Here is a 24993-nt window from a genome sequence, read left to right on the forward strand (position 1 = left end):
CTACCATAGAATGGTTTGGCACAGATTGTACTGCCCTGATGCTTTTGCGGAATCGTGCTGTGCTGAGGGTCTTTCCAAACTTTCCTATGCATTCTTTACAGTGGTCAGAAGATGACATTACAGTGCTGTACAAAATAGTTAAGAGGGTAAACAGCCGAAGGCCCCAGGGTAGCGCCTTTGCATTGCACTTGGCAGACAAAGACAGATTTCAGAAGTTATTGTTGTGTATTGGATCAAGCGGCGAAGTGCGCTAAATAAATAAATAATCATACACGTATTATATGTTTTTAACGTTGCGGCGGAGGTTGAGGTCCGCCGTACTCTACACTCGGCTTCTCCAGTGACCTCACCTCCGTCACAGTCTCTCCTTTATTAACTTTTGGGCATGACCCGGGGTCATACCAAATGAACATTAACAGCGGGGGTTGCCCGGCAACACCCCTCTTGTTAGTGGTCGCGTCCCGGTTACATCACGGGCACGACACTACATCCCTTCCAAAATCTGCATAACAAATAAATATGATAACATTAAATTAACGGTAAAGTATACTAGTGAGTCAGCTTCATAGAATCATATCAGAAAATCACGCAACTTTGTTGAGGGTGCAGGATTACTTCTCAAGTGGTATCTTGATTGGCAAGTTCTTCTATGAGATGAGCCTGTGTCATTGGGGTTGGTGTCAGAGTTACAGCCAGGTCTTTCAGCTATGTTATCCGTGTCGTTTGGGGCTGGACTAGTCAGATTGTGTTCCGGCTCCTCGTCCTCTTCAGATCCACTCATCTCTGTTGCCGGGGTATCATGTTGTAGACTGGCATCGGGTGACTCTCTTGGAGCTTGAAACTTCTTGAACCAGGATATGTTCTGCGCAACTTGTTCGGACTCTCTTTTTGCCACCACCATTGATCCTTGGCGGTTGGTGACTATCCATGGTCTGTCTTCAAAGGGTAGACAAAATTTGCTCCCTGGGAACCAGTCTCTGATGAGTACAGAGTCTCCTACTTGAATGTCCGAATGACGTGCTTTCCTGTGGCAGCTTGCTCTGTCATTTGACTGCTTCCTTTTGGCGTATGCTTCTGTTTCGTTGATCGTAGCAGGTCTCCATGATTCATGATGTGGTATAACGTCAGTCACTACTCGACCCATTGACAGGTGGCTCGGAGCTACTCCAGTGGTGGAGTGGGGTGTCATTCGGTAATCACGAAGGAAAGAGTACACAGCTCTTTCGGGTGCCTCGTTCTTGGCGAGTGCATTTCGAACTATTTTATTCAAGGTCCTCATAAATCTTTCGACTTCTCCGTTGGCTTGAGGCCATCTCAGTGTGATCCTCCTGTGCTTGATGCCAAGTGATCGTAAGTATTCTCCAAACTCACTTCCGTGAAATGGCGGTCCATTGTCAGTCTTGACTTCTCTTACTAGCTCATGAGTGGCGAACATCTTCTCCATCTTCGAGATTATTTCAGACGCTGTTAAAGTTCGGACTACTTCCACCTCCGGATACCGAGAATAGTCATCAATCATGACCATTAGATGATCTCTGTTAGGCAGACTTCCAAAATCAAGGCTGGTAGATACCCACGGCTTGTGGGGTCGTTCCTCGGTCTCTATCGGAACCGGCACATTGGGCATCCCAGTCGTTTGACACCAATGGCAGGAACGTACTAACTCCTCTACCTTCTTATCCATCCTTGGGAACCATACCTTTGTCCTCAACCTGCTTTTGGTCTTCACCATTCCCTGGTGGCCAGCGTGTGCGAGCTGAACTTCTCTATTCGTGAGGCTGGAGGGGATCACTAACCTGTGACCTCGGAGAAGGCATCCATCTTCACTGATCGTCAGCTCTTGCTGCACTCGGTGCAGCCCTTCCATGACCATTCTCGCTTCAGGGGTTAGAGATTGCCACTGTTTCGGTCCGGCGCACCAGCTGTTGTTCTTCATCGCCTGTATTGCTCTCTGGAGATTGTCGTCCACTTCTGTGGCCTGTCTTATAGTGTCCATCGAGATGGGCAGTGGTCGAGATCTCTCTGCTACACATTTAACGTACTCCTCTGTTTCACGGGCTTCACTTTCCTCCCTCGGGGTGGCGGGTCTGGAGTGTCTCGAGAGATAATCCGCCGGGTTGTTTACTCCTGGGTGATATTCTACTTTACAGTTGTATTCTTGCAGCTGGAGCATCCATTTCTCAATGCGTGGAGGTGGTTTGGACGCGGTGCCTTGAAAAAGCGGTATCAGTGGTTTGTGGTCTGTAGTGACAATGAATGGATGCCCATACACATAAAGGTGGAAGTGTTTACATCCCCAGTGGATGGCAATTGCTTCTTTCTCAATCTGAGAATACCTTTTCTCAGTGTCTGTCAGCGAGCGGCTTGCGTACGCAATTGGGGCCCAGTCCTCCGCGTGGACTTTCTGGAGGAGCACGGCTCCCAGCCCTGTCGGGCTGGCATCTACCGCAATGGAGGTTTCTCGCTGGGGATCAAAGTATCGTAGGGTCGTATCTGCTGACAGCGCTTCTTTTGTCGCTTGAAAGGCTTGTTCTTCTTCAGGGCCCCAGGACCATGCCGACGATGCCTTGCTGAGGTCCCTCAGTGGTTGTGTTAGTGTCGTGAGGTTTTTTATGAAGCGGCCGCAGTAGTTCACCATCCCTAGAAAACTTCGCACTCCTGTTACTGTCGTAGGGGGGTGGGCATTTTTGATGTCCGTTACCTTTCCAGGATCTGGTGCAATGCCGCTTGATGAGAAAGTGTATCCAAAGAATTGTATTGTTTCTTTTAGGAATTCGCATTTCTCCTTGTGTAGAGTGAGTCCTGACTCATGAATACGCTGGAGAACTCTTTTGAGATTGTCATGATGTTCTGGGATGGTTTTTGCGAAGACTAGGATGTCGTCACTGACATTTATGACACCTTTCAAGTCTATCAGCAGCTCTCGTATCGTATTTTGGAAAACTTCTGCTGCACTTGAGATTCCAAAATTGAGTCTCTTGTAGCGGCGGAGTCCCACGTGGGTGGAGAAGGTTGTGATATACCTAGACTCTTCTGCTAGGACTAGTTGGTGGTATCCTGACCTGAGGTCCAGTTTTGAAAACCATCTAGCCTCACTTAGCTCTCCGATTAGGTCATCGACGGTAGGTGTAATGTGTCGTTCTCTTTTTATAGCCACATTAGACAGTCTCATATCGACACAGATCCTGACTTCTCCTGGTTGTTTGGGTTTCTTAGCTACCACAATCGGAGATACCCATGGTGTAGGGCCATCTACTTTCTCGATGATCCCTGCAGATTCTAATTTGCAGAGTTCCCTCTCCACTAGGGGTCTGAGGTGAAATGCTATCCTTCAATGTCTTAAAGCCACTGGTTGGACTGACTTGTCAATATGCAACGTAATTTCCTTATTCTTTAGGCACCCTATGCCCTCGAACACACGTGCATATGATTCTAAAATGTCGCTCAGGGACTCCATGTATATTTCAAAGGTGAAGGTCACAATACCCAGGGCTTCCGCAGTGTGGCATCCTAGCAGAGTTTGCTGTCCTTCTTCTGCTACATATATGTATACCTCAGTCTCCTGGGACCCATGAGCTATAGTAGTTCGGAATTTCCCTTTCATCGTCAGTGGTCGCACTTGACCATTCGCAAACACTCTGACTTGTGTTGGTGTAAGGGGTGGAGACGGCTTTAACGTTTGGTATGTTGCTTGTACCATGATATTAATAGACGCTCCAGTGTCTACTATGGCTTGTACTGGGCATCCGGCCACTTGTATTTGGCACGTGGGCAGCCTTTCCTGTCGACGTGTTGCCGTACTGATGGTGAAGAGTAAGTGGACTATTTGTATTCCTTCCTCATCATCATCCATGTCACTGCCCCTGGGTTGTGCTTCTATGGCAGTGTTTACTGTGGTTTGGGTGTTTGTGCCTTTTGTTGCTCTGCATGCTTTAACAAAATGGTTAAATCTTCTGCACCCTACGCATTTCTTTCCTTTGGTGGGACAACTTATCAGGGGGTGGTTCATTCCTCCGCATCTCCCACATGTTTTCTTTGATTGTGGTGGTTTTTGCAACCTTGGCTTGGAGGAGGCCACCATCATTGCCGCCACCTGTTCTGTCTTGATTGGGGTCTGAAGTGCGGCTTCCATATGGGATGCTCTCGCTTTTGACAGTTCTTTAGTTCTCCCCATCGTAAGAATGTCTTGTAAGGACCGCCCTGACTCTTCAAAGATCCTTTCTCTTAGTTTGGACGATGCACAGCCTTGAAAATTTGACCTCTGATCTCGTCATTTTCATTATGGAACGCGCACGTGGCCGCAAGCTCTTTTAATCTCAGATAGAACATGTTGATGGACTCGTCGGTATTTTGTCGAGCTTGTCGAAACATGACTCTTTCATAGTCAACGTTGACCATGGGTGCGAAATGCGTCCGGAGTGCTGCAATGAGTGTTAAGTGCGTCTTTGGCTCTGCCTCATTTTTTGTTCTCGAAATGCGATATATGTCTTTTCCCCCTAGGTGTACCACCATTGCCCTCTTTTGCTCATCTTCAGTTTTTGTGGCTTCAAAATAGAACATCAGCCGCTCTACCCACTCATTCCAGAGCGACGCCTGTGTGGAGGGGGCCCCTTCTACTATAAATGGTTCAATGGGGGGTACTGTGTTCATCTTGTAGGCTGTTAGGGGTTTGTGTCTATGTTGGTTGACTATATATTATTATTTTTTTTGTGTGCCTTCCTCCTTGTTGTTTTTTTTTTGTTTTTGTTTGAGGGGGAGACACAACCTAACTTGCAGTCTTTTTCGCCTGAGACCAGGGTGCTGTCACTTTATGCATGGTCTGTATGTCTTACTCTTTGTTTGTTGTCTATTTAAGTACAGCCTGGGGGCAAGGCTTGGTGTTGTGTTCTCTGTATGTTTTACAGATGAACACGTGACTGAGGGCCAGCAAGCTTACCGGTGTATAAGCGTCACGTATGGAGTCCTTCTTTCTTTTTTTTTTTTAAATGCAGCCGATCCGACGTCTGTCGCGTGTGGAGTCCTTCTTTCTTTTTTTAAAAAAATGCAGTCGATCCGACGTCTGTTTTGCAGCGATATGCGGCTGCCTCGCCACGTGGGTGTGGTCGAGGCACGAGCACCGTGTTCCTTTCTGCAGGGATCGATCGTCGGCAGGTAGGCGGTGCCCACCCTCGTCGCCAGTGTCGTGTATTGGATCAAGCGGCAAAGCGCGCTAAATAAATAAATAACCATACACGTATTATATGCTTTTAACGTTGCGACTGCGGCGGAGGTCGAGGTCCGCTGTGCTCTACACTCGGCTTCTCCAGTGACCTCACCTCCGTCACAGTCTCTCCTTTATTAACTTTTGGGCATGACCCGGGGTCATACCAAATGAACATTAACAGCGGGGTTGCTGCGGCAACACCCCTCTTGTTAGTGGTGATGACGCAGAAATGAAGGTTTTACATTTATTAGCGCTTAAACGTAGTATTGCAATAATCAAGTGTGACTTTAACCGAACTAATAAAGATTGTACGGGGACAAATGTGCCCTTAGAGTAGTTTGCCAACATTTATAAGCGTGCTTTATATAACGTGATGTATTAGAATTACACGAATCTGACATAATCGTAAACGTGTGCTAGGATTTGCTTGTCTGAAATGCTTTAGCTTAGCATTACTTTAGTGGAGGCTTTGGCCTAGTTGCCTGGTCTCACGGTTTAGATGCTCGTGTTTTTCCAATGTGCTAATAAACGTGTATTTTTGCTTGAAGCTGTACTTTTCCACTGAGATCGTTCACATGCTTATCTTAAGGTTTCGTGCCAGCCTGGCATCTTTCTCTTTGCTCCAAGGTCAATCTGCAGGTGCGGACAATGGAAGCTCTGAAAGTGAGTTAATTGGTATAAAATGTTGCAACTTGCGTACCCGTCTCCAAGGATAATGTATGCTTAAGTAAAAGCTTGAGAACTGTTGTTTTTGATTGGACAATTTGAAGCCAACCTATGAACCCTCCAATGGAAGACCCTACTGGATTTGAACTGTTGTCTATTTAAACCAGGTGCACGAGAAGAAAGCAGCCATTACCAGCCCGATACCTGCCATTTTGCAGGACATTGCAGCTATTATGGCCCACCTTGCTGCGACGCCATTTTGAAAGAGACTCTGATGCTTTCTCTAATCGAGAGAAAGAGACTTTAATTGATTCTCGCCTTAGAGACTTTAACTTTGATCCCTTTGTATGAAGTAGTAGTTTTATTTTGCCGCTGAGAGGCAACTGCCCGTCCACCCCTGCCCCTTTGCCCCGTCCCATGCTGATCGAGAAACGGTACCTGTTGGACGAAGACTTCCTTGAATGCTGATTGTAATTGGTAAATATGAAAGGAAATTGTACAATTGCATTGTGTTTCTTTTAGGTAACCAACTTCTGATTTTTGATAAGATCCCTAGTTAGGAGTTTTCCAAATTAATGTTGCTAAAATTGTTTTTGCATGAAGTCCCACATGCCGATGCTAATTTGTGGTTAGATGAGGATTCCTTTTGTTGCACGATGCAATTTGAGACCTTGCTATGCTGACCAATGTATGCAATTAGTTCATTGCAGATTATAGTTTTAGTGATTTGCATTGCTATTATCGAATGCCTTGTTATTCAAATGCTGCATAGATTGCATCTTTTTCGTCGTTATGGACAGCTATTAATGTTTATTTACGTTTATCATTTGATGTTGAGACACATCTATATTGTGCTAGCTTTGTTAATATAGGGAAATAAATTAATTAACCTTGAATAAACTGGTGTGGTTATTCATGACCGAAAGGTCATGGTTCGCCGAAATGTATTCTGGACTAATTGTTAAGTGTTATGTTGATCAGGGTATTGCTTATGTTCGTTATTGATTATCGATTGCATTAAATTGACTGATCTTGGGTGAAGAGAGTCTCACTTAGTCAAAAGATTCATCGGCCTAAAGAGCGTCCAAAATACAGGTAAATTATTAGGGAGGAACGCTCTATCAGTAGATGGTAGCAGAGGATGGTTTAGACTTTTGGGACCCCACTCGAGACATACATGGTGTTGAATTAACGGTTTAGACTTTTGAGACCCCGCTCGAGAGGTATATGGTGTTGAATTAGATTTTTCTTGGGTAAAACAGATTGAGAAAATGATGATGGGCTAGGTCCACCGCGACTTTCCCGGGATCTCGGAGCTTGCGAATGGAGAGAATGGAGGTGTGGAATCAGCGTTGGCGGTACTAGTGATGGTATGAGTGAAGTTAGGGTTTTGCGCTTGCACAGCTTATTGCCGCAGATTGTTTGAAAAGATTGCGAGGATTTTAGAGAATAGCGGAGGTGCGACTCCGAGTGTAGGAGTAGGGAAGTCGTCGAACTTCATAGAAATAGCGGAGGTGCGACTCCGAGCGTGAGAGTAGGGAAGTCGTCGAACTTCATGTGCGTGTGGCGCTTCGTGCAGAAAAAGGTCCACGTGGTTGTTGTTGTTGAGACGGGCCCTGCGAGGTCAAGAGACTCCGGAGTATGTTGAAAAGTGTATGAGACACTTGTTTTATGTTGTGGTCTGGTCGGTTTAATAGGTTGACCGGGCGTGGTCAACGAGTGGGTACGTGTGTTAAGGGAGTGAAAGAAAACTTCGACTTCGGGCTCTGACAAAATTCTAAGTGCACTAGAATAGATCACTGACAAGTTGAGAGCAGTCTGCGGGTCAGATTTGCTTGCGAAAGTGGGGACCGAGAAAGATGGAATAACTGCCGAGGCTAGTGAAAAATCCCTAAGGTCCTGAAGCGATTGTGTTACCCTTCCTGTAGTAAACCGACAGATCTGTTTTATTATAATTTTTTAGGTAGCTCGCGATACATGCCAGAAGTTGTTACGAGAGGAGCTGAGTGAAGGAGGATTAGCCGCGAGGCTTTGTCAGCCGCAGTGTGTGTGAGTGTGACGTCACTAGGAGCCGCGCTGGGATAGGTTGGTTGCAGAGGAGGGTCGCGCACGGATTGGACGCAGTCCGTGGGGCTCGATTGGAAGGGGAAAGGCAAGCGAAGAGTATTCCGGGAATTAAAGTCACTTATTGATTACAAACTTGTGAAATAAAAGACGAGAAAATGAAATTTTTTAAAGCATTAAAGAGTGCGATGAAGGGGGAGTCTTACATTAAAGCGAGCGTAGGAGAGGAGACGCCACCCGAAGGTACACCAGCTTACATTGTAATGGAGGAAAAGGGGGTAGCTCCGTGCCTTTGGCTAAAACAATGGCACAAGCTGACAGAGAAACATGGGAGCGTAGCGTTCCCGATCCATGGGACGTTCAATATAAGGATCCTAGAGAATTTGAGATTCACGATGTACGACATGAAGGTACCTCCAAGGCCAGCACAGTTTGAGGCTCTAGCGATTTGGGAACTAATGGCTAGACAGCTACAGCAAAATAAGTTCGAGACCAGGATAAGGAAGGTAGAAAAAGACACTAGCGGACGCTAGGTGGGATAATGCACAGAAGGTGTGGAGGTCAGATGTGTTGCAGGGGATAAAATTGTTCCCCGCAATTACTAAGGAAGAAGAGGCGACAGGCAAGAAAGTTACCTGTAAGACAAACAGGAGGTGTTCCAAAGATAGAGAGGACGAGGAAAAGTTGAGAAGAGAAGAGGAGTTAGAGGATGAGGAGTTAATCATGCAATTGCTGAACGACCGTCCACCACCTTATGCAGAGAATGGACAAGGTCCAAGTACCAGTTCTGCCCCTCCGGCACCGGTACAGAATAGTGAAACTCCGAATTCAGAAGCGTCATCGGGATCTAAGGACCCGAGTTTACTGTTCACCCCGCAGATACCGCAGGTTAGGAGAATATATCCAGATGTGCCCATGTTGAAACCAGCAGAAAATTATCAGCCGCAGGTTCCAAGGTACTACAGCAGTGACAACAGTACGGGAATGATTCTAGATCCAACCGTAATGGGAGGACAGAATGGTCACAACCCAACATTGGCACAAGCTGAATCAACCCAGTTTTTGATGCCTCAAAAGCAGATGCAGGGGGGAAACGCACATGCTCAGATGACGGGGAGTCAGATGGGCATGCCGGCAATGATGACCCATAGTGTGGGAATGAACATGTCTCAGAACATGGGGAATGGACAGAACGCAGATGCGATATCCCTACCCATTACTGTAGGTCCACCGGTACCTTTGTATATTCAGCCTAATTCAGGTATGAGCAGTCAAGGATCAATGGTGCAGAGCGGGATGGAAAGGAGGTGCATTCAAAACACTCCAGAGACAACTCCGATAGCGGCCCTGCCAACTGGATCTGGGTCCTTGATGGAGTTTAGTCCCATATGTGCTCAGTCAACAGTGGTGAGGTCGAGTCCCCCACTGGTGATACCGCTGTCATCGAATACTGAAAAGCTGCCGCAACCATCAATGGCAGTCGATGTGAATGCTACACTGATGGGGTTGAACGCGCAACAGCTGACACAGTGGTTCAACAGTCTGAATTCTACACAAAGCTCAGGCAGTGGGAAGGGAGAAGACTATCTGAATAGGGTCAGGTTGAACATGGAAGCACAAGAATTGGTGGAAGGGACTATGGGTGTGAATAGGTTAGAGTCCTACTCGGAAGAAGAGCTGAGGTATCTATGTCCCAGGATTACGAGAGAAGTGAACAAGGTACATAGAAGGTTGCAAGAAATAGCAGACAAAAATGGGGTGGAGATAGACAAGACAAAACACTTGAGCAGGAGCTATAGATTGGATTTCGGGACCACAGACTTTGAACACATGAGGTAAGCAGGCATGAAGGCACACCTTAGAGAATTGCTGCAGAGTGCGCAAGTGTGGAGGTGCTTAGACAAATGGGAAAGCAGATGGGTAAAGAGAAAAGAAAAGAGGAAAGACAGTGTCCCAGAGCTCAACAAGAAAAGACCGCAGAGTAGTGATGCAGTAACCATGTTACCAATGAGGGAGACAGCAGGGGGAAAATTAATACATGTACCATGGCACAGAAGCGACATTCAGTCTTTGACGGATGATTTTCCCAAACTGAGAGAGAAACCGATTGAATGGTATCAACAGACTGATAGGTTTGTGAAGCTTGCAAAATGTCTTTGGGAAGATCTGAACACCCTCTTTGAGATTGTGGTTCCGGCAGATTTGTGGGAGGATTGCAAAAGAGCTGTAGGTTGGCCGACAAGTGAACCAGAGAGAGACAGGGATACGGGTGCACCATCACCTATGGTGATGAGCTTGTACTATAAGGTGATTGAGCATTTGAAGACGAAAGTTGCCGCGAAAAATGTGGATTGGCAGAAGATTGATCGAACTGCCCAAGAGGCTAAAGAGTCGATTCATAGTTACTATGAGAGGTTGTTGAAGGCGTTCAAGAATTACAGTGGCACGGAAACAATAGAGGCGAAGGACATGCTTCATTTTGTGTTTAGATTTGTGGAAGGGCTGAGACCAGAGATAAGTCAGATGATAAAGTCGCATTTGATTTGTTGGCAGTCGAAACCGATTGATGAGGTGTTGAATTATGCGAAATACTGTAGCGACGAAATTGAAGTGAAACAGAAAAAGTTGAAAGAGAAAGTGATGATGATGCAACTTAAAGCAGCTCAGACAGGTCTGCAAGGTTTGCAAGGGTTGCAAGGGTTCCAACAGCAGGTACCACAACCGCAGCCGCAGTTGCAAGGAAATATGATGTTTCAGCCACAGGCGAGAGGCAGAGGCAGAGGAGGTTTTGGGAATAATGGTCCGGATTTGAACACTGTTGTGACTCCGAATGGTGTGCAGGCATTGAAAAAGGTGATGCCATGTCAAGTGTGCGGAATGGTCGGACATTGGAAACGCGAGTGCCCGATGGTGGTACAGGAAGGTGCAGGTGTTGGTCAGCAAAACAATGATGTCAATGCATTTCAGACAATGAGGGGACCGAAAATGAGAGGTCCAAACCAAAATTTTCAGACCATAAATCAGCTGCAGGGATTACAACCTATGCAGCCGCAGCAGATGCAGATGCCCCGTATGCAGATGACGCAAATGCAGCCAATGCAACAGCAGTTTCCCATGGTACCTAATCAGCAAATGCAAATACCTTTGGCACCAATGAGTCAGCAGCAAGTGATGGTTCCTCCACAGGTCTCGGGTCAGGTAATGAATACAAATGGCACCGTACAACAGTTCCCATTACACAGTGAGACTGGAATAAACAATGTATGGGAGAGTGAAAGTTCAGGAGAGGAGGGAGATTGTGTGCTTGCAGCATCCTTGGAAGTTGATCAAAAGGGTCCGTATGTGGAGGGAAGAGTAATGGGTCATCGTGTTTCATTCTTGGTTGACACAGGAGCCACACGTTCAACTGTTAAGAGCATTGAAGTACCGAATTTGCCACTCTCAGGGAGAACAGTTCAAGTGGTGGGAGTAGCAAACAGGCACCTGACGAACCCAATCACAGATCCAGTACCAGTCAGTATTGGTAACTATCAAGGGTTACATAAATTTGTGGTATGTGACTCAAGCCCGATAGCACTGTTAGGAAGAGACCTATTGTGCAAATTGGGATGTTCGATTATGTGTTCGAACGATGGAATTAAAATTCAGACGAGCAGTGATGGGGAAGAAGAGGACAGTGTAGAGGGGGATGAGATGGAAACTGTCGATGAAGAGTATCCTCTGATTTGCCTTTTCCCGATGATAACTGAAGAAGATATTCCAGCTGAATTACGGGAAACAGTTGGAAAGGAAGTGTGGGATATGACAGGAAAGGAGGTGGGATTGATGAAAGGAGTGGAACCAGTGAAAGTGACTGTAAAACCCAATGTAACCTTTCCCCAGACCCCACAACATCACATGGCACAAGACACCCTCATGAAAGTTGCCCAACTCATTGACGAATTTGTAAAGCAGGGAGTACTGAAAGAAGTGTTAAGCAGTCCATGTAATTCACCAATCATGGGACTAATAAAGCCGAGTGGAAAGGTCCGAATAGTGCAGGACTTGAGAAAAATAAATGACATTATAATTAAATGTTGCCCTGTCGTACCAAATCCAGCTGTGATAATGTTTCAAGTCCCTTGCGATGCCGAGTGGTTCTCAGTCATCGACTTGTCACAAGCATTCTTCTCGGTGCCTCTTCATGAGGACAGCCAATTTCTCTTTTGTTTCAAATTCTTAGACCGAGTTTACAGTTGGTGTCGAATTCCTCAAGGGTTTTCTGAGTCACCGTCAATTTTCAACCAGATTCTAAAGAAAGACTTGGAAGCGCTAGAATTGCCATTCGAGTCAACTCTAGTACAGTACATTGATGACTTACTGATTGCATCTAAGACAGAAAGTGGCTGCACAGCCGACACCATTGCTCTACTGAACCATTTGGGAAGGAATGGACACAAGGTGTCTCCTTCCAAGTTGCAGTTCTGTCAGAAGAAAGTGAAATACTTGGGTCACCAAATAGAGAAAGGGTCACGGAGAATAATGAAGGAAAGAATAACAAGTGTACTTCAAATGAGTCCACCAAAGACAAGGAGGGAGGTGAGGAAGTTCTTGGGGATGGTGAGCTACTGTCGTCAGTGGATTCCCAACTTCTCAACTCTAGCGAAGCCTCTACTGAAACTGACCCAGAAGGATGCCTTGGATCAAATTGAGCTGAAAGGAGATGAGATGGATGCTTTTATTGAATTGAAAGAATGCATGTGCAGGGCTCCAGCTTTAGGTATGCCTGATTACACAAAGCCTTTCACATTGTTTTGTCATGAACGCGATGCATGTTCTTTGTCTGTCTTGAATCAAGCCCATGGTGGCACAAACAGACCAGTAGCGTATTTTTCAGCTACTTTGGATCCGGTCGCAGCAGCACTTCCAGGGTGTTTGCGCGCCGTAGCAGCAGTTGGTATCAGCCTCACTCAAAGTGAAGGAATAGTGATGGGACACCCAGTAACAGTCATGGTCCCTCACTCAGTTGAGATACTTTTGACCCGCTCCCGAACGCAACACATGACTGGAGCAAGACTTACAAGGTATGAAACGATAATTCTGGGCTCACCGAATGTGCAGCTGAAAAGGTGCACTACGTTGAATCCAGCAACCTTGCTTCCTGGTGAAAATGCTGAAATTGAGAACGCTGAAGACGTCGAGCATGACTGCCTTCAGGTGACTGAATTTTGCACAAAACCTCGACCTGACATTAAGGATACTAAGCTTGATGAAAATGACCAAATTGTTTTTGTTGATGGTTCATGTCTAAGAAATGGGATGGGAATTCTGAAAGCAGGATATGCTGTATGTACTGTAACAGGTGTCTTGGAAGCATCCTGGCTCCAAGGAGTCTATTCTGCACAAGTAGCAGAACTTGTAGCCCTTACAAGAGCATGCCAATTGTCTACATTGATGAAAGTCACAATTTACACTGATAGTCAGTACGGGTTTGGAATTGTGCACGACTTTGGCCAACTATGGTCACAGAGAGGTTTCCTGACTTCTTCAGGATCCCCAGTGAAAAACGGGGAGAGAATAAGGGAATTATTACACGGCATTCAAATGCCAGCCGAAGTTGCAGTGGTAAAGTGTAGTGCTCATACAAAAGGACAGGACTATGTTTCTCTGGGAAATGCATATGCGGATCAAGTCGCAAGATTTTGTGCCTTGAATTGTATATTACTCAGAGATTAATGGAATTCAATAAGTGAACCAGAACTCGAACCAGCTGAAGCATTTGCCTTGAAGGTCGTAGATACAATGGATGAACTAAAAGCATTACAGAATAACGTCAGGGAGGATGAAAGAGATTCCTGGATCAAGTCACAATGTATAAAGAGACCAGATGAGTTATGGGTTTCAAATGAGGGAAAATGTGTTTTGCCAAATGGTCTCTTATCGCAGCTTGCGCGGTTCTATCATGGGCAGGCTCACCTAGGGAGAGATGCCATGATAAGATTGTTCAAAACTGATTGGTTTAACCCCAGATTCCGTCAAGCTGCAAAAGCAGTTTGCCATTGATGTGTCATTTGCCAGCAGATGAACCCAGGGAAGGGAACGGTTGTGAACGCGAGCCACATTGGTAGGGCGAGTGGCCCGTTCAGTAGGATGCAGATGGACTTCATTGAGATGCCTGTGCATGGAGGTCTGAAGTATGTGTTGGTGATTGTGTGCATTTTTAGTCACTGGATTGAAGCATACCCCACACGTAGAAATGACAGCCTTACAGTTGCAAAGCTATTGTTGAGGGAGTTAATACCACGTTTCGGATTCCCGATCTCTTTAGAATCAGACAGAGGAAGTCACTTCAATAACGAGGTGATAAAGTTACTTTGCGAAGCGCTGAACATTGAGCAAAAACTGCATTGTAGCTATCGCCCAGAAGCATCAGGACTGGTGGAGCAGATGAATGGTACACTGAAATCAAGAATGGCGAAAATATGTGCATCGACAAATTTGAAATGGCCTGACGCGTTGCCTTTGGTGTTAATGTCAATGAGAAACACCCCTGACAGAAAGACTGGATTGTCCCCGCACGAAATTCTCATGGGCAGGGCTATGAGACTTCCTGCAGTTCCCGCAAACGCGCTTTTGAATATTACAGATGATATGGTGTTAGACTACTGCAAAGGTCTGGCTGACGTGGTTCGCTCTTTCTCTCACCAGGTGGAAGCGACCACCTTGCCACCGATCCAAGGTCCAGGACACACACTGAAAGCAGGTGACTGGGTCGTGGTAAAGAAGCACGTGAGGAAGTCGTGTCTGGAACCCCGTTGGAAAGGCCCTTTCCAAGTGATCCTGACGACAACTACCGCTGTGAAGTGTGCGGGAGTTCCCAACTGGATTCACGCCAGTCACACAAAGAAGGTGTTGTGTCCCACAGATGAGGAAGTCGAAGCGCTGAAACTGCCAGTGCCTGATAAAACAGTGCTGAGCGCTGAGACAGAGCAAAACCGAACTGAAAGCGAACAGGCAGGAACAGAAGAGAGAGAAATATTCTCTGAGGACGAAACGACCGACTTACTTGGGGAAGACCAAGGAGAGACCTCAGACAGCGACGAAGCAGCTGAAGGTGACAAAGAGCCTGAAGCAGCTGAGGGTAGCAAAGAGCCTGAAGCAGCTGAAGGTGACAAAGAGCCTGAAGCAGCTGAAAGTGATAAAGAGCTTGACGAAAGTAACGGTGACGAAGGGCTCGAAAGAGGTGAAAAAGCAGGAGAGCCTGATCAGAGGAGGGCTTTCCCAGAAGCAGACGGTACAGAAAAAGAAAAGAAAAACCTGATTGACTCCCCAGAAGGAGGGGACAAGGCAGAACAGAACGAAACTGTTCAAGCTTCCACAGAAAAGGTCGCAGGTCCATCAAGTGGACACGGCGCAAAGAGGAGACTAAGTATATCACCAATAAAACTAAGAACTAAAGAAAATTTGAACGACGGAGAAAAGCCAAAAGTGAAGGAGAAAAGAAAGGAAGTGTCTGTCGTGGTACCAACCTCAAGTGAAGGAAAAGACTTGGCCAAAGAGGAAAGTACCAGTGAGGCAGAATCGAAAAGAGAAGCAAAATTGAAAAGGAAAAGGATACCAAACAGGAGATATTCCGGTCCAGAATGGGCCTATGCAGTCAATGACGATTGGACTGACGAATTTGTATCTCTAAGCCTCGAGAACGAAGAAGAAGAGATACCAATAGAAAAGAAAAGTTTTATGGACACTGTTGATTGAAAGGGTGATAAATGACATAGCTTTAGATACAAATCTAACGTGATACAACCAGCTGAGACATTGCTAAACTGGATGAGACACTTGCTGAACTGATAAAGACTGAGTTATTGCCGAATTGAGACAAATGCTGCTAACCGATAAGCGACTGGCCTCTTGAAGAAAACTGTGTGAACATTGCGCTCGTTCAGCTTTGTAACTGAATTGCTAAATAGTTTCTTTATAGGTGCTTCTAGCTCTCTGATTCTATACAGATCATGGCTACACAAAACAGTAGAATGAAATATTGTAAATATGCGTGTATAGGCTTGATAATTGCATGTGTACTAATAATAGTGGGAATAGTGCTTGCTACACGTGGAAAGGGTGAGAATGAGAGAATTGATGCTTCTACTTTTGCTCCTGTTACTGTCACTGAACTAACTGCATTGAAAAGACTAGAATTAGATGAGAGACACTTGCATGATAAGAAGGAACTTTCGTATAACGTTTTCTATCGCTTGCTAACAGAATATGTTGAGACTATGGATGCGAAAGATTGTTATGTGTGTACACAGATACCGACATCAGTAAAGGAAGGGGTGACTTATCACCACATGCCTCTTACATACGGGATTACATGTAGTATAGTAACTTCTAGATTTTATGGTCAAACTAACATACAGTATTTTTACTCAAATTATGATGTTACCTTTGCATATGTTCCTATAATAGCGCAGCTAAGCCAGATTGCTAAAGATTGGGATGCTAAAATAATGAGGGAATTTTTCGAGCCAATGCAACCTTTTGAAACGGCTCACGCTCATAGGGAAAACCTTACCTGCTCGCTCTCTGCAGTAGAAATAAGCTTTTTAGATTGCACAGATGATAGAAGGGCACAAATGAATGCGAAATTAGAAAAGGAGCTAAGTAAGAGGACTTCAGTAGATCATTATGATTTTGCCGCAATAAAAACACAAGGGAGAATAGCTTTAGATGCTTGGCATGTAGGGAAATTTTGTATATATCGAGGTGAATCTTATTATGATAACATTTTCGTAGGAGCGAGTGAGTGTAAGCATACGTTTATCTTTAAGGCCAAATGGACATTCATGATGAACGGACTTGACCCTGTCATACCAGGTGTATATTACATTTGTGGGTATAATGCCTATTATCGTCTTCCGAAAGGATGGTGGGGGAGATGTTATTTGGGTATAGTGTTCCCAAAGGTTTATCAACTGGATGACCTATCGATGATTCCAAAGACATCTGGATCCCATCGTATCCAGAAAAGAGAGACCGCAGCTGCTGTGGTAGGAGATATATTTGGAGCCATGATTCCTTCATTGGGAGTTGTGTTGAATTCCATCAAAATAAGAAAATTGTCTACTATAGTGGATAACATGTTGACAAAGTTTTCAGGTGCTATAATCCTGATAGATGCTGAACTTGCAGCGGAACGAGCTATGACTCTTCAAAATAGGCTTGCCTTAGACATTCTTTTAGCAAAGGATGGCGGCGTTTGCAAAATGCTTGGTGCGCGCCACTGTTGCACGTATATTCCAGACAACAGTGTGAAAATTAAAACTATGCTTGCTAATCTAACAAAAGAGAGTGCAGATTTGAAGGATTTGAAAGAACCAGGAGTGTGGGAGAAGGTTGGAAAAGGACTTGCTTCAGTGGGAAATTGGCTTGGTGGCATTTGGAATGGAATATTACTAAAAATAATACAGGGAATATTAATAGTACTGATTTGTATATTTGGAATTTGGGGAATAAAAAGGGGAATAATAATGATTATGGAAAGAATTAAAAGAAGGAAGGAAGAGAAAATGATGAAAAGAATGGCAGAAGAGTACAAAGCAAGAACTAGGGGAATTAAAAGGAAAAGAGAACTGACAGAATTTTAATGGAATAAAATTTGTGGGAATAGTTTTGTGTGATGACAAGTAGTCATCAGAGGAGGGATTGATGACGCAGAAATGAAGGTTTTACATTTATTAGCGCTTAAACGTAGTATTGCAATAATCAAGTGTGACTTTAACCGAACTAATAAAGATTGTACGGGGACAAATGTGCCCTTAGAGTAGTTTGCCAACATTTATAAGCGTGCTTTATATAACGTGATGTATTAGAATTGCACGAATCTGACATAATCGTAAACGTGTGCTAGGATTTGCTTGTCTGAAATGCTTTAGCTTAGCATTACTTTAGTGGAGGCTTTGGCCTAGATGCCTGGTCTCACGGTTTAGATGCTCGTGTTTTTCCAATGTGCTAATAAACGTGTATTTTTGCTTGAAGCTGTACTTTTCCACTGAGATCGTTCACATGCTTATCTTAAGGTTTCGTGCCAGCCTGGCATCTTTCTCTTTGCTCCAAGGTCAATCTGCAGGTGCGGACAATGGAAGCTCTGAAAGTGAGTTAATTGGTATAAAATGTTGCAACTTGCGTACCCGTCTCCAAGGATAATGTATGCTTAAGTAAAAGCTTGAGAACTGTTGTTTTTGATTGGACAATTTGAAGCCAACCTATGAACCCTCCAATGGAAGACCCTACTGGATTTGAACTGTTGTCTATTTAAACCAGGTGCACGAGAAGAAAGCAGCCATTACCAGCCCGATACCCGCCATTTTGCAGGACATTGCAGCTATTATGGCCCACCTTGCTGCGATGCCATTTTGAAAGAGACTCTGATGCTTTCTCTAATCGAGAGAAAGAGACTTTAATTGATTCTCGCCTTAGAGACTTTAACTTTGATCCCTTTGTATGAAGTAGTAGTTTTATTTTGCCGCTGAGAGGCAACTGCCCGTCCACCCCTGCCCCTTTGCCCCGTCCCATGCTGATCGAGAAACGGTACCTGTTGGACGAAGACTTCCTTGAATGCTGATTGTAATTGGTAAATATGAAAGGAAATTGTACAATTGCATTGTGTTTCTTTTAGGTAACCAACTGCTGATTTTTGATAAGATCCCTAGTTAGGAGTTTTCCAAATTAATGTTGCTAAAATTGTTTTTGCATGAAGTCCCACATGCCGATGCTAATTTGTGGTTAGATGAGGATTCCTTTTGTTGCACGATGCAATTTGAGACCTTGCTATGCTGACCAATGTATGCAATTAGTTCATTGCAGATTATAGTTTTAGTGATTTGCATTGCTATTATTGAATGCCTTGTTATTCAAATGCTGCATAGATTGCATCTTTTTCGTCGTTATGGACAGCTATTAATGTTCATTTACGTTTATCATTTGGTGTTGAGACACATCTATATTGTGCTAGCTTTGTTAATATAGGGAAATAAATTCATTAACCTTGAATAAACTGGTGTGGTTATTCATGACCGAAAGGTCATGGTTCGCCGAAATGTATTCTGGACTAATTGTTAAGTGTTATGTTGATCAGGGTATTGCTTATGTTCGTTATTGATTATCGATTGCATTAAATTGACTGATCTCGGGTGAAGAGAGTCTCACTTAGTCAAAAGATTCATCGGCCTAAAGAGCGTCCAAAATACAGGTAAATTATTAGGGAGGAACGCTCTATCAGTGGTCGCGTCCCCGTTACATCACAGGCGCAACACTACAGTTATTTCTACATCAGCATCAAACTGCTTTTAATTTTATTACTAAATCCTTCGAATTTGATTTAAATCGCTCATGCGTCTACTAGTTATTTGACTTGATGTTTATTTTTGTACTTTGTACTTATGTTAATGTTGGGCAGGTGCATGCTCCGAGCAGCACATTGAGCTTAATAAAACCAACAACGTAAATAGGCGGCAGAAGGAAGGGCAGAGAGGACAGCCCGTCAGCTTGATCTTTAGCAACGACTTCAACAACTGCTGCAACAAGAGTGGAAATCGAGCACAGGAAATTGCAAGACAAGTAAGCAGCTGGTTTGCTTTTGTAAACTATTCTCCCCCAGCCCCTGGGGAGAAAGTTCCTCTTTCTGTCAGACATTTCCCCAGCAGGGCCTCTCAGGCTACGGAGCCGGGGAGTCTGTCCTCAGACCGGATCTCCAGGCCAGCATCAGGCCTGTCACAACTGCCCTCTGCCCACTTCCGGTCCCGGCGCGAGCTTCCCTGGCCAGCGTCTCACTGCACGTAATGCAAGCTGAATAAAGAACTCGCCTTAACGGGCCGCCCCGTTTCAAAACCAAGTTCCGGGGAAGGGATAAAAGACTTACAACGTAAGTCAGTTTTATGGGACAGAATCCCAAAATCGTTAACGCTGGTCTGACGAAATGGCAACTTTGATGAAAGTCAACGATTTATTTTCCGTGGACAGCCATTGTGTTGCTTCGTGTTTTATCAAAGCTCCTTTTCATTGAAAACCGAATAAAACAATGAATCAAAATATGTCTGGAAACAACGACCCTATATGTGCAACGTGAGAAGTTATGGCACACATGGGAGGTTCCCTTAAACGAGTGTTATTTACGGTTCAGTCTTGCATAAGATGCACACCTGGCTACCCTATAACGGTAGTATCCAGAGCATCTCTATATAAGGTGTAGTTGTGACTCTCCTATGAGTGATACCCTACGGGCTACACTACATAAGGTAAACTGGGCTTCTCCTATATGAGAGCTATAATGGACTTTCTTGTCTCAGATGTATGCATGCCTCTGCTATATGGCTGAAACTCTTAAAGCTGGATAGTATATGTAAGGATGAGTCTCCTATATGAGGTGTACCCTGGTAGTTGTCCCGTTTAGGGTGTAAGGGTGACTCTTATAGGTATGGTATCCTAGGCACTGATATGGAATGTGCACTGATGACTCTCCTGTATGGGGGGTATCCTGGTTATAGTACTATATAAGTATTATTGGTGACTCTCCTACATGAGCTGGTTGTATCCTGGGGCTGTTGTTTTAAAGTGTCCTGGGGTTCTTTCTTACATTAGTTGTGTCTAGAGATTGTCGTTTGTACAGGTTGTACGGGTCTCCGTCATTTTTGAAGGGGTATCCCACCAGCTGTTTTATATAAAGTATATCTCTTATCTCTGCAGTATCCAATGAGAAGTCGGTATAAAATGTACAGGCTTTTCTCCTGTATGAGCAGTATCCCATGAGCTATTGTTTAGGAATGCATCATCATCTGTCGTATAAGACTGTCCCCTGAGGGTGGTACTATTTAAGCTGCGTACCAGTGGCTCCCATGTATGAGTGGGATGCAGGGGTTATCCTGCCCAAAAAGGGTACGCATGGCTCCTTGCAGTGGTATGCTAAGGACGGTCCAATATAATGAGCATGAGAACACCTCTCTCAATTTTTGAGGGATAGCCGTTGTATGTCACGTACACACAAGGCTTGTACAGGAGGTTCTCATAAATAAATGATATGCCAGAGGATTTGCCCTATAGAAGTTTATGGACCACTTTTCTAGTTGAGTGCTATCCCAGGGCTGACCGAGATATACATGACAGTCTTCCTCAATATTAAGTGCCAAGTGATCTGCTCTGTAAGGAGCACAGGATATGTATGTTACACAAGAGGCTGCCTGGTATAGAGCGTGTCGTCTTATGTAAATGAGGGCCACTTCACTAGTTGGGCTCAATAAAGAGGGTAACAATTCCTGTCCCATTGGGGGGATGAATCATGCGCTGTCATACATGAAGCATGTGCTGGCACCTGTTTTCTGCTAGGGGTATACAATGGCTCTCATATATAATGAGCATACATGCACCTGTTATATACGAAGGGTACGCTGGGGACTATCCTGCTGAAGGACTACAGACGTTCTCCTATGTGAGTGGTATCGCCAGGGCGGACCTATATAAGAAGTGTACAGGCTTTTCCTATATGAATGCTTTCTTCAAGACTGCTCTGTATGGGTAGCGTATGCAAACTTCCCTACCTTGCTGTATAAACTGTGCATCCAAGGCCCTCCTATATGAATGATATTCCATACCTAGGGAGAGTATGAGTGACTCTGGTATAAGAGCAGTATACATGTGCTGTCAATATAAGAGGAAGCCTAGGTGCATCCCTTTGTAATCAGTGAATGGGCAGCTCGCCTATAGAATAGAGGAAGGAATGTTTGGACAGCTCTAGGAAAGGATCCTGTTGCTGACACCTTCAATAACACCTAACAATGTAACCTACAATAAATCAAGAGAGCTACAAAGAGATTTTACACTTCGAGGTGCATAAAAACCAGGTGCAAAACAGCAAAAGCACCAAATTCAGAGAACAGCACATTCTTCGCCGTCACGCCTGTCCTACTAAATATATAGTGGCATGAAGCCAAGCAGCACCTCTTTCTCAACTTTTATACAAAGCTCCGTGACAGTGAAATAAGCAAAGATGTTCCGCGCAGCATTCAGAGACGGCACCGGAAACATACAGAGATAAATATGCGAGGATAGTACCAGGAACGTGCAGAGACGATAGCAAACAGAAAAGATAAAAGCTCGATCATGAAGAGATATAAAACAAACATGTAGACAACAGGCGAGGCATACAGAGATCAGATCTGTAATATGCAGAGATAGTCCTCGAAATACGGACTCATCTCTGCCGGATCATGCAGAGACAGCTGAAACACGGAAACATGCAGAGGCAACATATTAAACACACAGATACATCAGCAAAACAGAAGAGGTACAACTGAGTCATGCACAGACATAACACAACACAGACAAGTCATACAGTGGTCAGATCTATAACATGCAGGGGTAGCACTTCAACTATAAAAATATGTGAAATAACATGCACAAATTGTAAAACTACACAGGCAACGAGAAGCCACACAAAACATGCAGACATAACGGCCAGACAGGATAAAAGCTGGATCATGCTGAGTTGCAACATAAGCAGACAACAGTTGGTGTATACAGAGATTGTATCTGGGATATCAGCAGGGACATGTACAGAGAGCCACAATATGAATATGCAGAGACAAACATGCCTAGATGACACATGAAACATTAAGAGATGACAGTGCAGAAACAACAAACCAAGTATGTACAACACATAACATCTCAATCATGCAGGAATAGCAGTCGAGAGATGTGGAGTTAACCGTAGAAACTTCCTGTGCTAATACTTGAAACATCCAGAGGTAAGACCTGAAAGTGTACAAATAATACATAAAACATGCAAAGGAAATAAACAAAACATGCTAGAAAAGATACAGATATGTGTTAAAAATAGCACACAACAAAGAGTGAACAGGCAAAACATGGTATTGTACTAACTGAAAAATGTAGACATCACATAGGAACCACATAGAAGCAAAACATGAGAGCTGCAGAGATAACACATGCAACAAATGGAGGCAACGATCAAAAACGCAAAGACAGCACTTGAATCATGCCTGCATACCAGCCAAACATGCACAAAGCATCCAAAACGTACAGAGATAACAATTGAAACGTACAGATAACAAGTGTAACGTGCAGGGATCGCATATCTCGTGCAGTTGTAAAATATGAACCACACAAATAACGACATGAAACACCAAAAGGTGACATAAGAAGCACGCAGAAATAAATAACAAGGAATATGAGAACAACAAGAATCATGCATAGATGACAAATTGATATTCAGAAATAACACTTAGAACTCTTGGATGACCCACGGAAATGTCAAGAGAAGACATTGACCATAATCAGGTACCACCTCTGCTCACCTGTTGTATCTCCACAGGTTTAGTTATTAGACCCTTTTCGAGCTGGTCAAGGGTGTGTCTGAAGAAGAGCATTGTGGGATACAGGAAGCCCTGAGACTGACTTAACCAAAACACGTTAACTCTGTCTTGATGCTTAGATCGGCACACACCACCCTTCGTGTTGTTGAAAAAACTTACGATTTACATTTTGTTACTAGGAAACAGGAAGTCAGAAACCACAGCAAAAACGTGAAATTATTTTCAAGCCATATGAAGAAGAAGTCGTCGTATCCTCCCAGGGCTGGGCTTCAGACTCATATCTGAAACAAGACACATCCACACCCAAAAAAACAAAAAATCTGCCGTTCAAAGAATTATTGAAATTGGAATCTAGCTATTGTGGGTCAAGAAATCACTATATCGGAACGGATCACCCCTTAGGCCTGCCTCATGTTCTCCATAAACAAGATATACCCAAGTACAGGGGCGATCCCATAGGCTTGCAGTGAAACAGCTTTGGTTATGCTTAATGCAGACAAGAAAGTTGCTCTCGATTTTTGAGTTCTAGTACTTGTTCTTTTCTGGTATAGCTCGAACGGAATCGCCTCCGGGATCTCCCAATTCTATTGCAAGGAGATCTGGGATCTCCTGTTCTGGTTTGCCGTACACTCAGTTGAGCTTGTAGTGCAAAGGTTTTTAAGGAGATCGACTTCTTTCTTCTTTTAAGGGAAATAAGATGATTTCCTTGAATGTAAATAAAGCAAGTTAAATTCACCAAATTGAGTGTTTAAGTAAAAGCGCAATGAGTTTCACGCAAATTAGAGTGGGCAGGAGTTTTCGTGCTGGCTATAAATGGCCTTACTGGGACATGTGAGATACTTTCTCAAACGTCCTATATATATATATATATATATATATATATATATATATATATATATATTTATATATATATATATATATATAGAGAGAGAGAGAGAGAGAGAGAGCAACTTGCGTGCACTACTTAATATAACCCGTAGAAACCCTGTATACTGTGTGTTGTAAAGCACTCTGATGCTTTCAGGCCAAGCCCGTGCTATAAAAAATTGTAAACAAAATACAAATTGTACAAATAACTGAATCTTACAGCACCTATAGGTGTCAATTTCGTTATCCATTCTGTGGCGAGTCTGCCTGTGAAGACAGCTTCTGCGGGCAAGTGAGTCCACAGCATAATCTGGGCAGGAGACTTCAGTTCTTGTGGCAATAAGTCAAAAACGTGCAAAGTCTAAGGGCACAGTACTGGTGCACCCTTATGACGATTTTAAAATTTCTTGGAAGTGATTCAATAGAGAATCAGAGAATCACTAGGTCTGGCTTGCATTTTCATTTCTGGCTGAAATATTTATTATTTTATTTATATAAAAAGCATGGTGCAGTGTAAAAACACAACAAAACCAATTACTTTCTGGATACAAAATATCTATGAGATATACAACTTAAATTTGTGATGAATGAGACAATTTCTGAGATGTAAAACAGCCCTTCCTGCAATGTAAGGCAAGCTCCACATAGGAAGAGGATTAGTACATCAAACAGCCAATAGCATAAGGGAATAAGATAGGTCCTCTGGTTGGAGCCAAAACAAAGTCAAAGGCATATTGGAAATAACTGGTAACAATAGATTTTACAGACAGCTACTCTGCCCAGCTGGATCTTAAAATTAGTGAATGTCACCCAGGGCTCCATATACTA

General features: G+C 44.0%; 1 protein-coding gene across 1 annotated transcript in view; it reads right to left on the minus strand.

The window, feature by feature from the left end:
* PLEKHG2 (pleckstrin homology and RhoGEF domain containing G2) overlaps nucleotides 1–24993 on the minus strand; it is a 361757-nt gene that overhangs the window by 251175 nt on the left and 85589 nt on the right. The window lies entirely within an intron of this gene.

The sequence above is a fragment of the Pleurodeles waltl genome, chromosome 9 (assembly GCF_031143425.1).
Source record: "Pleurodeles waltl isolate 20211129_DDA chromosome 9, aPleWal1.hap1.20221129, whole genome shotgun sequence".
Lineage (NCBI taxonomy): Eukaryota > Metazoa > Chordata > Amphibia > Caudata > Salamandridae > Pleurodeles > Pleurodeles waltl.